The sequence below is a fragment of the Lygodium microphyllum genome, chromosome 18, assembly GCF_053477565.2.
Source record: "Lygodium microphyllum isolate KBCC chromosome 18, Lygodium_microphyllum_v1.1.10, whole genome shotgun sequence".
NCBI classification, from domain to species: Eukaryota; Viridiplantae; Streptophyta; class Polypodiopsida; order Schizaeales; family Lygodiaceae; genus Lygodium; species Lygodium microphyllum.
In genome coordinates, this window is record NC_141152.1 from 3,114,720 (window position 1) to 3,127,150 (window position 12,431).

The window sequence follows — 12,431 nt, forward strand, 5'->3', positions numbered from 1 at the left end:
ATCAAAACGAATAACGAGAACAATGACCTAAAGTTACGTCTTACCTGATTTACGCTGTTTTAGGGGAACGGAATTGGACTATGCCTTTTGGCAGAGAGGTTGAGCTTTGCATCCCTCTCGTTTCCCATTCTCCTTGAACCAAGTGCAACGTGAATCCGCTTCGGACCTGGCGTTTCTGCGTAAAGTAGTTCGCTCGGGTCTGACGCTAGTTGCTGTTAGCTAATGACCCATTAGGAAAACCCTAATTCCGATCGATCCTAAGTGGGAACGGCCAGGATACTTCCGCTACGTGGCAGACGCGGAAAGACCTAGATCGCAAAACCCGTAACATTCCACGAGAGTGCCGGGCAAAGCTTTCTAGACATCCTTTTTGATGGACTGCTAAGAGTGTTCTAGATGATACAAACAGACACGTTACAAGTTGGTATCAGAGCCGACCAACAACAGAATTGTTTTTATGAGATCTCAATAAAATGAAGTAAAGAAATTGTTGCTGTCCAAACATTTTCTCATCTTCAATGCTGTCTTGCAGAACTATGAAGCATGGAACAAGTTTTTGGTGTTTCGGGTCATGTTTATGACTGCAATGCATTCTCCCCTTTACAGACAAAGAATTGGGATGATGAACATCCTGGAGCAGATTTATAATCCATCACCTTTATACATAGAACGAAGATGGACGGGGTCTTCAGGAATCTACTACATAGCCGCCCACCGGTTTGCTTATCTACAGACCAATCTAAAGAGGATCAAGTGGTTGGAAGACTTGAAAGTCGTGAAGCTGTTCATTTTTGTGGAAGCTCACGTAAATTCGACTTTACATATTCAAGGTCGGAGGGTTGAAATGAACTCATATGTATATGAGGAAGTAACCCGTGTAATCCCAGCCGACAGGATTAAAGTGTTGGGCCGCCGAGGTATGGATTCCAACGGAAAGGGTATCCTGAACTTCCAATGAATTATCGATTCCTAAAGATCCATGACCCAAAACCCTACTATTACACAGTTCCTGGAGACAAATGCAATACAACCTTGTTCTCCCCAAACTGAATGTAATGATTAGATTATCATCACACGAGATGTTGTATAAGGCTATGCCCATGTAAATACAAATAAAGACTTCTTTTATCAATATCTCGCTGTGCATAAGAGTTGTTAAAAAGTTAAGTAGCTTCATTATTTATGAGATAGATGAACTAAAAATGAAAGATAAGCCATCATCAATTATCATATAACAATGTTAAGAAAACTTTTATCCAGGCACAACCCCAGGTACAGGTTCCAAATTCACCTCCTACATCAAGTACTGCTGTGACCCAGGAGAAGAAGTTCCTCCTCAAGCAGATAAAGCCACCCGAGTTTGACGGGAGAGGCAGATTCGTCTAGGCTGATGCTGAAATTTGGATTGAATCCATGGAGGATTACTTTGAAGCAGCTGGTACTGCACCTACCAATCAGGCCATGCTCGCCAAGTTAAAACTCACCGGCGAAGCTAGACTTTGGTGGAAGCAATGGTGCAAGGATCAAGGGACTTCAGAGGGGTCCGTTACCTGGGAAAAGTTGAAGAAAGCCGTGCAGGGAAGATATTTGCCACCTGCATATCGTACGTAGAAAATGAATGAGTTCTACGAGCTAAAACAGCTAGGACTCACTCTTGACGCATACTACTCTAAATTCGTCTCACTTTTAAAGTATGCGCCACAGATGGACATGACGCAGCAGGTGTCCAAATTTTGTGCGGGCTTAAATCCACCCCTAAATACCCGTCTCGAATCTATGCGTCCATCAGATCTTCAGGATGCACTCATTTGAGCGGCGCCTATAATTCAGGAGGTGCAAGCTAGACCAAGGGGTAACAAAACTTGGTCCTATAGTGACCCGAACAGAGGAGCATTCAGACCTCAAATGAAGAGAGTTCAAGGTCACAATCAGGGACAAAGGAAGAAAGCAAGGACAAATAACGTCAACAACTTTGTTCCTACTCAAAGTAATGGCCGAAACCTTCGATGTTTCCACTGCAAGGAACCCGGTCACTTCAAGAGGCAATGTCCCAAGCTCAGCGGGGGACATCGTCAAACGCCTTTCCAAGGTGCAGGCCGCGGTCAAGGAGCCGTTACCCGTGGAAGAGGAAGAACTGCCTGCATTGCCAATAGGCAAAGATGCAAAGAAGAAGATGAGGAAGATCCGACTATGGAAGCAGAATTCGAAAGAGCGACAGTCCATACCGCTTTACACAAGAAAGGGCCGAATCGCCAGTTCTCGGTGATTCAGACACCGTCGGATTATCAAGGTAAAGGTTTCAAAACCTTGATTGATTGTGGCAATACACATTCCTTTATTTCACCAGCATGTGCAAAAAGATTAGGAATAGCGAGAGTAAAAGCACCTACCGTGCTTGTGGAATTGGCAAACGGTCGTGAGGTAACTTGCACCAGGCAAACTGCTAAGGTGGAATTCTTTCTGGGAGGAAAGAAAACCTCAGTCAAATTCAGAGTCATGAATTTAGGTATCCATGAGTGTCTACTCGGGATGGATTGGCTTAAGCCTAATGACGCCCACATCCATTGTGGAAAGGGTCAAGTTTCCTTTCGAAACTCTGAAAGGGAATTTGTCACAACTCAAGGTGAGGCAGGAGTGCCAAGAATCTAATTAGCCAAAGTATCTCGGATCATAAAAGGAGTCAGAAAAGGATTACCCATTTACCTGATCAAACTCAACAAGTTAGATCAAAAGCAAGAGTCTCATGAAGGACCTTCTTGGCTAAAGGAATACGCTGACATATTCCCTGAGGAATTGATTGAACTTCCGCCTCCAAGAGAAGTAGATCATGAGATTAGGCTAGTGCCTGGAGCTACACCAATTGCAAAGAGACCTTATAGAATGTCCATATCAGAAGCAATTGAGTTGAAGGAATAGCTCAAGCAACTGTTAAATCAGGGTTACATCGGACCTAGCAACTCACCGTGGGGAGCTCCAGTATTATTCCAGAAAAAGAAAGATGGGACACTTCGACTATGTATTGATTACCGAGGGTTGAATCAATCAATAGTCAAGAACAAGTATCCTATTCCTAGAATAGATGAGCTTCTTGATCGTCTTCAAGGTGCAAAGATCTTCTCCAAGATTGATCTCAGGCCAAGTTACTATCAGATAAGGATCAAGGAAGAAGATATTCCAAAAACGGCCTTCAATACAAGATATGGGCACTTTGAGTTCTTGGTTATGTCATTCGGGCTTACAAATGCACCTGCCACCTTCAATAGATTAATGCAGGATATTTTTAGACCATACCTTGATGATTTCATGCTTGTCTTCTTCGATGACACTTTAGTCTATTCTAAACAGGAAGAAGATCATGAACCTCAACTTCGGATTGTCCTTGAGACAATGAGGTCTCATAAGCTATATGCAAAAATGAAGAAGTGTGCATTCTTCAAGCATCAGATTGAATATCTGGGATTCATAGTATCATCAAAAGGAATATCAGTAGACCCAGCCAAAGTCAGAGATGTGCTTGAATGGCCAATACCAGTATCCGTCAAAGAAATACGTAGCTTTCTTGGATTGACAGGATGGTATAGGGTCTTTATCAAAAACTATGCTTTGATTGCAGCACCCCTTACAAATCTACTAAAGAAGCAGACTTCCATTACATGGTCAACTTCCGAACAAAATAACTTCGACAAACTGAAGCAAAGTTTGGTATCAGCACCTATTCTAAAACTTCCTGACCTCAATAAGGAGTTCGAGGTAGTAACTGATGCTAGCATTCTTGCCTTGGGATGTGTACTTATGCAGGAAGGTGATCCAGTAGCATACTCTTCAAGGAAATTAAAGAGTCATGAAAAGAATTATGCCACGCATGATTTGGAATTACTAGCTGTCATCCATGCTCTAAAGCTTTGGAGACACTAGCTATTGGGTAAAAAGTTTACTCTAGTAACCGATCATAAGAGTCTCAAATGGATTTTTACCCAGAACGAGCTCAACATGAGGCAACGTCGGTGGATTGAAGTATTGGAGGAATATGATTTTGAAATCAAGTACCGACCAGGGGAAAAAAAGTGTAGTTGCCGATGCACTTAGTCGCAAGGCATTCCTAAATTCCCTAATCTTGCAGAATCCATCAACGGCCAGATATCTGGCTACAAAGGTATCTATGCCAAACAACCCTATACTTGAACTAGCTAGAGAGGAAGCATGCCATGATTTGGCCTACCAAACAATGATAAAGGAGATATCTACCAAGGAGCAGAATCAGAAGTTGCAAGCTAAGTATCAGGAATTTTCCATTGATAATGGACTTGTCTACTACAGAACAAGGCTGTGTATACCAGCAAGCCAGTCACTTAAGCAGAAAATATGATGGGAAGCTCATGATTCTTCTTTCACAGGACATCTTGGCTATACTAAAACTCTTAATGCAGTTAGGAAGAGCTACCATTGGGAGAGGCTTAAAGGTGACGTTCTCAAGTATGTCACTGAATGTTTGTCTTGCCAACGTATCAAGGCCAAACATGTCATGATGCCAGGGAAATTGCAACCGCTTGACATTCCCCAAATGAAATGGGAATTCATCAGTATGGATTTTGTTGTGGGCTTACCCCAAGTCCAAGGTGGATACAATTCCATTATGGTTGTGGTTGACATGCTTACCAAGGTTGCACACCTAATTCCAGTAAAGACAAATTATAAAGCCTCTGACATTGCAAGATTGTTTATCAAGGAGATATTCAAGCTACATGGGTTACCTAGAAGAATCATTAGTGATCGAGATTCTCTCTTCACATCACACTTCTGGAGAGCTATCTTTGAAGCTATTGGGACTCAACTCTGTTTTAGCACCGCCTACCATCCCCAAACGGATGGCCAAACAGAGCGAGTAAATCAAATCATTGAGGATATGCTTAGGGCATACTGCTGTCGAGAGCCGAAGAGATGGATTCAATACTTGCCATTAGTTGAATTTGCCTACAATGCTTCTTACCACTAGAGCATTCAAATGACCCCTTTTCAGGCATTGTACGGTCATGATTGTCGAAGTCCCCTAAACTTTTCTGGTCCAACCCTAAGAGTTGAAGCTTCAAGACAAATGTTGGAGGACATGGATGATCAAATAAGGTCAATAAGACAAGGCATACAAGCGGCCAAGGATAGGCAAAAGGCATACGCAGATTTGAAGCGTCAAGATAGAGTCTTCGAAGAAGGAGACATGGTCTTCATTCGTGTACGCCCTAAAAAGAGTTCTCTATCCCTAGGAGAATGCAAGAAGCTAAGTCCAAGGTATTGTGGGCCATACAAAATCCTCAAATGCCTAGGACCCAATGCTTATAGATTGCAACTCCCTAAGAACCTAAAGGTTCACAATGTATTCCATATCAGCCTATTGAAAAAATATGTACCCAACCCTAATCATGTACTTGATGACCAACAAATTGTAATTCCTAGTCAAGGAGTCCTTGAACTAAGGCCGGAAAGGATCTTAGATGTTAGGAAAAGACAGTTAAGATCTAGAACCTTGAAAGAATGCCTTGTCCAGTGGAAAGATTATCCCGAAGAGGATGCCACTTGGATAGATGAAAGCTCTCTCAACCATCAATATCCCTAGTTTATCTCGAGATGAGGACATCTCGATTCCTCCAAGGGGGAGAGAATGTAATATTCCGCGTTAAAAAAATGAATTGGATTAATGGAAATTTTTTAAATCATTTCCCCCCTTATCCCTCCAGCTGACTGACGAGCTGGAGGGGGAGGGAAATAGTAGGAGACATTAAGCTCCTTGTTGGAGCCTTATGGAGGGAGGGAGGACATGCGTGTCGACACGCAAGGAGGGAAGATCCCCCTCCCCTCCACTATTTAAATGAGGGGGGGGCCGCTGGAGTTGGGAGGAGGCTGTAGCCGTGCGGAATAAAGGAAGAAGGGTCGGAGGAATCCGTGTCGCTGCTGCATCGTGAGGGAGGAACGGGAGAACGCTGAGGCCTCGCTGCCTGACCATCACACCTTCACTCGCCGCTGGATCAGCACGCCTCCACTCGCCACCACAGTTTGCCTAATAAGCTTTTCCCCCTCCCACGTGGAAGATTTAGAAGCTTCCTGGGGGGGAAGCTTCTAAAGAACCTTCTTAGCCCCCTTTCACCCCCCCCTTATGCTTTTTCTAAACCCCCTTTATTCCCCCCCCCCCCCCCAGGTTTAATTCCCCCGTAAACCCCCTTTGTTTCCCCCCCCCCCCCCGGTTTTAATTACCCCATAAGCCCCCATTGTTTTCTCCTCCTCGGGTTTAATCCTCCCTAAACCCCCTTTTGTCCCCCCCCCCATAACTCTCATTTTCCCACAACTCCCTAAGTTTTTTTCCTAATCCCCCCCCCCGTATCCCCATTATTATTTCCCCCCCCCCCCCCCCGAACCTAAAAATCCAAACCATCATCATGGCCTCGGATGGTATCCCGTAAGGGAAAAATAGCCGTGAGATAAAAGATAGGGAGGGAAAGTAAAGGGAGTGAAAAGAAGGAGTGAAGGAGGAAGAGTGGGAAAAAGACAAAAGAAAGGGAAGGAAGGAGAAGACGGTGGAATTCCAGAAGGAAGAGGAAAAGGCTATCTCACATTCGACATACGATGCCGCCAAAGAAAGTCCAAGGTGTAGCTGCGGGAGGGTCATCCCCCGGTATCCATGCGGATATCTCACCTCAAAGCCAGGTTTTTCTTCTTGGCTTTAATTCAGTTTTAAGTGGATCATGCAAAGGAAAAAATGTTAAGGATAGGATATATTTGTTCGAGTTATTTGTAACGAAGGAGTTTAGCTTAGGAATGACAATGTATAGAACTTAGCTTTCTTCAAATTGCATCAAGCATTATAAATTACGAGCAAGATTATCCATTTACTATAGTAATATATTTTAGTTAAATCCTAAGGTGTAGAAATTATATCTTGCACCATTAGTCTTATTCCTTTCGCAACGAATCATGGTAAATGGCTAAATTCATGAAAGGTTTCTTTCGATGCTCAAATTACTAGGGAGTTATCTTTGCTAGTTGCACATCTTAGCAAGGCAATTTTTGTTATTTGGCATGAGTTCATCTTTAAAGAAAACGGAAGTTAAATGTTAGGAATTAACAAGTATAAAAATTAGATATATGAACTCATTTGGAAAGAAAATGTAATGGGGGATTGCTGGATGACACTCTATTAATACTTTTTTGCTATTTGAGGACTTGGGGACTATTAAAGTGTGTATACACCAATTTCACACCTAGGCCTTTTTGTCCCAAGGAGTATTGTCGCTCTTTGTATCACCTTGGCATTAGACTATATGCCAAATTAAACTGTATTGATTGGGAAAGTAAATTGTCACAAGGATAGTAAAACCGTGACAAGACGATTAATATTACCTTCCAAAAGATAATTGAACCAATCTAAACATAGAAACATTCATACCCTAAACACTTGACTACTTTCCTTACCGTAGGGACAATAAATTCATAAAGATAAGAAACTAGGGTTTGTCCCTAAGGTTCTTAAAAGAAGAAACCCTAGGCCTGACATACGTCAGCTTAAAGAATCTAAACAGATTATTCCATCGCAGGACTTGCGCAACATGTATGAAATCATTTAGTCTTGTGATTGATTCACAAGGAGAAAGGGGAAAAACCCTCATCAAGGACGGCAGATCCTTACGCAGGTTATCTTGCAAAAAGATGTATTTTTGGATATCCTTCTAAATAAGGAAAGTTATAAACCAGAAACTAGCATATCTAAGGCACCTTAGGGTTAACCAAGTTGGGTATGCCCTACACCGGAATGTAAGAGATCTTGCCAAGTTAGAAGACACCTTGGAAACGAGTGCTGATACACTCAAAAAGGAAAGAACATTTCCTTAGTAGTTTGCCAAACAACTCGGTTGATTAACGGAAATGTTTGTGCTTGCTAGAGATTTTAGAGCTCTATTTGAAATATAAATTACAAATTAAATGAGTACCTATACTTCAGGTTAAAGGCCTGAAGGGAGAGGCAGCTTCAGTTACCCCTGACTGCCTGCCTGACCCTAACCAAGGGGGTTGTTGACTGCGCCGGGAACGTGGACCGAACCTGCCGTGAGAGGTCTTTCCGTTGAGTTCTACTTGGAGTAGGAGGACACTTGGGTGCCAGGGGGGACTCTGGCCGTAAATCCCTCGCCTTCTGGGTCCTGCACAAGAGGCTAACATGACTCAGGATTGGATCTCGAGGCCCGCATACTATTTGACGGGCGGAAGCTTGGAATTGTGATCCCTGGAGATTACTAAATAGCCTTCGGGCAGATTATGGACAAGCCTATGGGCGGAACTCTTTGTATTTCAAAGATAAAATGAAGAAATGTTAAAAGAACTTGCTTGATGTTGTTTTTCTATGTCACGTGATAAGATTACGTGAAGGAACCAGTGCTTAACATGGTTAATTAAAGAAGCTGATTGTTATATATCAAATTAATGTGTTAGATAATTACATAACTAAAACAAACCGAGGAAAGTGCAGAGGATGGGCCATGGGTCCGTCCTACGGTTGGGTGGTCCCGGTTAGCCGGGAACTTTTCTCAAAAATCTCGAAGAACAGCGGAATGATCATCATCATCAAAACGAATAACGAGAACAATGACCTAAAGTTACGTCTTACCCGATTTACGCTGTTTTAGGGGAACGGAATTGGACTATGCCTTTTGGCAGAGAGGTTGAGCTTTGCATCCCTCTCGCTTCCCATTCTCCTTGAACCAAGTGCAACGTGAATCCGCTTCGGACCTGGCGTTTCTGCGTAAAGTAGTTCGCTCGGGTCTGACGCTAGTTGCTGTTAGCTAATGACCCATCAGGAAAACCCTAATTCCGGTCGATCCTAAGTGGGAACGGCCAGGATACTTCCGCTACGTGGCAAACGCGGAAAGACCTAGATCGCAAAACCTGTAACATTCCACGAGAGTGCTGGGCGAAGCTTTCTAGACATCCTTTCTGATGGACTGCTAAGACGTGTTCTAGATGATACAAACAGACACGTTACAGAAACTGCACGGCATGAGACCTTGCTAGAGCTTTATGTAGCAAAAGATTAGATGCACGATCACATGAGAGACACACCATTCATTGAGCATACATTCCTTATCTCACTACACATTGACAATTTTCTATCACGTTAGAAACCATGGGGTGAGAGTTTAGGTAGATGGGAGAGTGAGGATGGTGGAGGTCATCAACAATTGTGAGAGGTAAAATTCCATCTATAGTTTTCATGAGATGTGAATGGGGGGATGGGAGGATATTGTTCTTTTCATTGTGAGAGGAGATTAAAATAAATGGAGGGTTGTGTAGAAATGCCTCAATTGTGAGACAAGGATAATTACTTTGGATCATTACAAAAGGCCATTATGTCTGAGAGAGTTGGTGAAAGGGAATTGGGAGAGAGGAGTGCCATTAAATGATGAGAGGTGAGATGAGAGATCAAAAGATATTTAAAAATGCTAGCATTGATGCACTTTGCACACTCACATGCACCACAATGGGACTAGGTACAATTTCTTTAAAATGCATTTGAAGTTTGCATTTGAGCATGGAATGCTTTGATATGCATACATTATTCCTTGGAGATGCACTTGTTTTTTAGCATGTATGTGTGAGCATCTTTTTTATCATGCATGCCTTGTTCTGTAGAACACCATGAAGACAAAAAACCTAATGAAAAAGAAGTTCACCATACACTTGTTTCCAATGTGGTGTTTGAAGACTTCAAAATATTCAAAGAAGTTCATATGAAGATTTTCCAAAGGGTAAAAACAAATCACCAATCAAAAATTGAAGAAAAAAAGCTCATGAAGACCTTAATAAATCAAGGACAATGAAGATAAAGCTTTCAAAGACTTGTACAATAACTTTTTGTGAAGCACCTAACTCACCTTATCATCAAAACTTTTTGAAAAGACTCCCTTTTGTAAAGGTTTTTGTTGGGCTCTCTAAATTACTATGATGTATCAAAAGCTTATTGTAAATGTCTCACATTGTGCTCACATTAATATGATTCATGACCTTTGGAAAAGAGGGAATGGTATTATCCAAAAGGTTGAATGGCTTTGGATTTTTAAAAATAAGAAATCACAAAAAGAGGGGAAATTGTGTATGCAAATTTGAGAGGGAAAGTACTTATATGGATGACAATGGTATTTTGCCATGAAAAAAGAGAGAGAAAAACATTGTAAAAGGACCTTCTTCTTTGTGATAAGAGGGTGGCCTTTTTAGATAGAAAATTGTAAGGTTTCTTTTTTTATTCAATGCGAGGAAGGGAGAGAAGGAGAGAAGTGACACATGTTCACAAAAGATAATTAATGCCCGTGTGTGAGCCCAAGGTGCTACTACCATATTCTAGTGTGTTTTCATAGTATTTGAATCACTATTCATTAAGATGAAGATTTCCAAGATGGCCACAAATTTCAAAGCTGATGGAAGAATGTAAAATTCAAGAAAACACACCTTTTGAAAAAGACTATCCTTTCAAGAAGCTTCCATCATCTCCTACATAAGTTTTCATCTAAGGTGGGAGGAATGAAGAAAAGGACTTGTCCTTAGTACCATTTGGCTTCTTTTTCTTGAATTTAAAAATGAAAGCCTTTTTTTTCGTAGCTTTTGTTCTTGTGCATGGTCTTTCTTTCTCAAAAGCTTTTGGTAACATCTTGTGTAAGAGAGAAATTTTGTGAAGTTTGAAGGTTATGAACACCAAATTTTAAAAAACATATTTTTTGCTTGATATGACAAAAATTGTGAACTCTTTTGTCCTAAGGTATGAACCTTAAAAATGGTTTGTGTGTAAAGTTTGGTCTTGATCAAGAATTGATTTGAGTTTTGTGAGCACCTTTCAATATTTGTGCTACGTTCCATCATGTAATTTTTTCCTAAGGTCTCATATTGAGTTTGTACTCATAAATTATGAAAGGGGGTTTTATAAGAACTAAAAAAGTATCCATTCATGAGTTCTGAGGCTTATGGATTTCAAAGTTGTTAAGGTGATTTTACTCCTTGCTTAAAATTAATGTCGCATGTTATTGAAAATTATTCAAAGACAAGAGCTTTGTGAATTTGCAAGGGCTCTTTGGTGCTAAATAATTATCATCACTAAGAAAACATAAGTTCATCCTCTCTTATGTGTTCAAATGATACAAATTTCAATCTAACTTGAGAGTGTTATGAAGACCTTGAGTTAGATGCATGTCACAAACTTGTTCTTATTAAATTGATCAAGAAACTCATGATCTTTGATTGTTATGACAAGTTCCTCATTTTCACATGACTTATGGTTTTACCCTAGTTTTTGTCTTTGATTTGGCAATTCAAAAGCTTTCATAAAGTTCTTGAAAATATCACGTTATGAGGTTGTTGTCTAGTCCTAAAAGTATCACAAGGATGGTTCAATCTTATCACTTGGTATTCAATAGTTTGCTTCTCAAATTGTAAAGGTCCTTGTGCTCTTGAGAAAGATACAAAAGAAAACCCTTAACCATTCACTATCCCTCCTTGCTCTCTTTGTTGGGTCTTGGGTATTGTGTTTCTCTCTACTCCAAAACTTAACATCTTTTTTGGTGCCCCCATTGAGGAGGGCTGAAAGGATTTGAACCTAGGATTAACAAATCACAAAGTTGAGTTAAATGGCATATCCATTCCTAGAGTTTCTTGTGTTGAAGCATGGATCTAGGACATGGCAATGCGGAAGCTATGGAGGTTGAAAGATGAAGAACAAACTCATGAAGACATAGACAAAGACAAGAACAACTGTCACACAAGTGAATTAGGTTCCAAGATTGAGACTTGGACTCATGAACATAATATTGTGTGTGGACAATGACACGAACAATTTACTAGAAAGAAAAGAGTACTATCATTACATTGAATAAAAAAGGAAGCAAGTATAATGCTTTGTAGGAAAGTCTAGGCAGCACATCCTCCTACTATGCTTATGGAATTCTTGTCTTGAGCCGTCACTGCTCCATCCAAAGAGACTGAAGTAGGTGTGATTGCAAACATCTCAACACCTCTCCTCCTCAATGACAACCAGAAGTACAAAATGTGTAGAGGCTTTAGTGAGCACCACCTACAAAGTGTAGGCATACCACAGACATGGTAAACTCCAAAGGCTGTCGCATAAAAGGCTAAGTGTGGGTACCACAAACATGGTGGACATCCACATGTTGTAATAGGGACCTCACAAAGTGTACATAGGCTGTAGTACAAGGCTACATAGAAGGACTGATGAGGCTTGTCCTTCTCCTGGTGGTCTTCTTCTTCTTCTTCTTCTTCTTCTTCTTCTTTTTCTTCTTCTTCTTCTTCTTCTTCTTTAACAGCAATAAGATAGGCCTTTTGAGACCTCTTCCTAGCATGACAAAATTTCTATGGGTGCCCAATCCTTTTACAGAAATCAAATACTAGTTGCT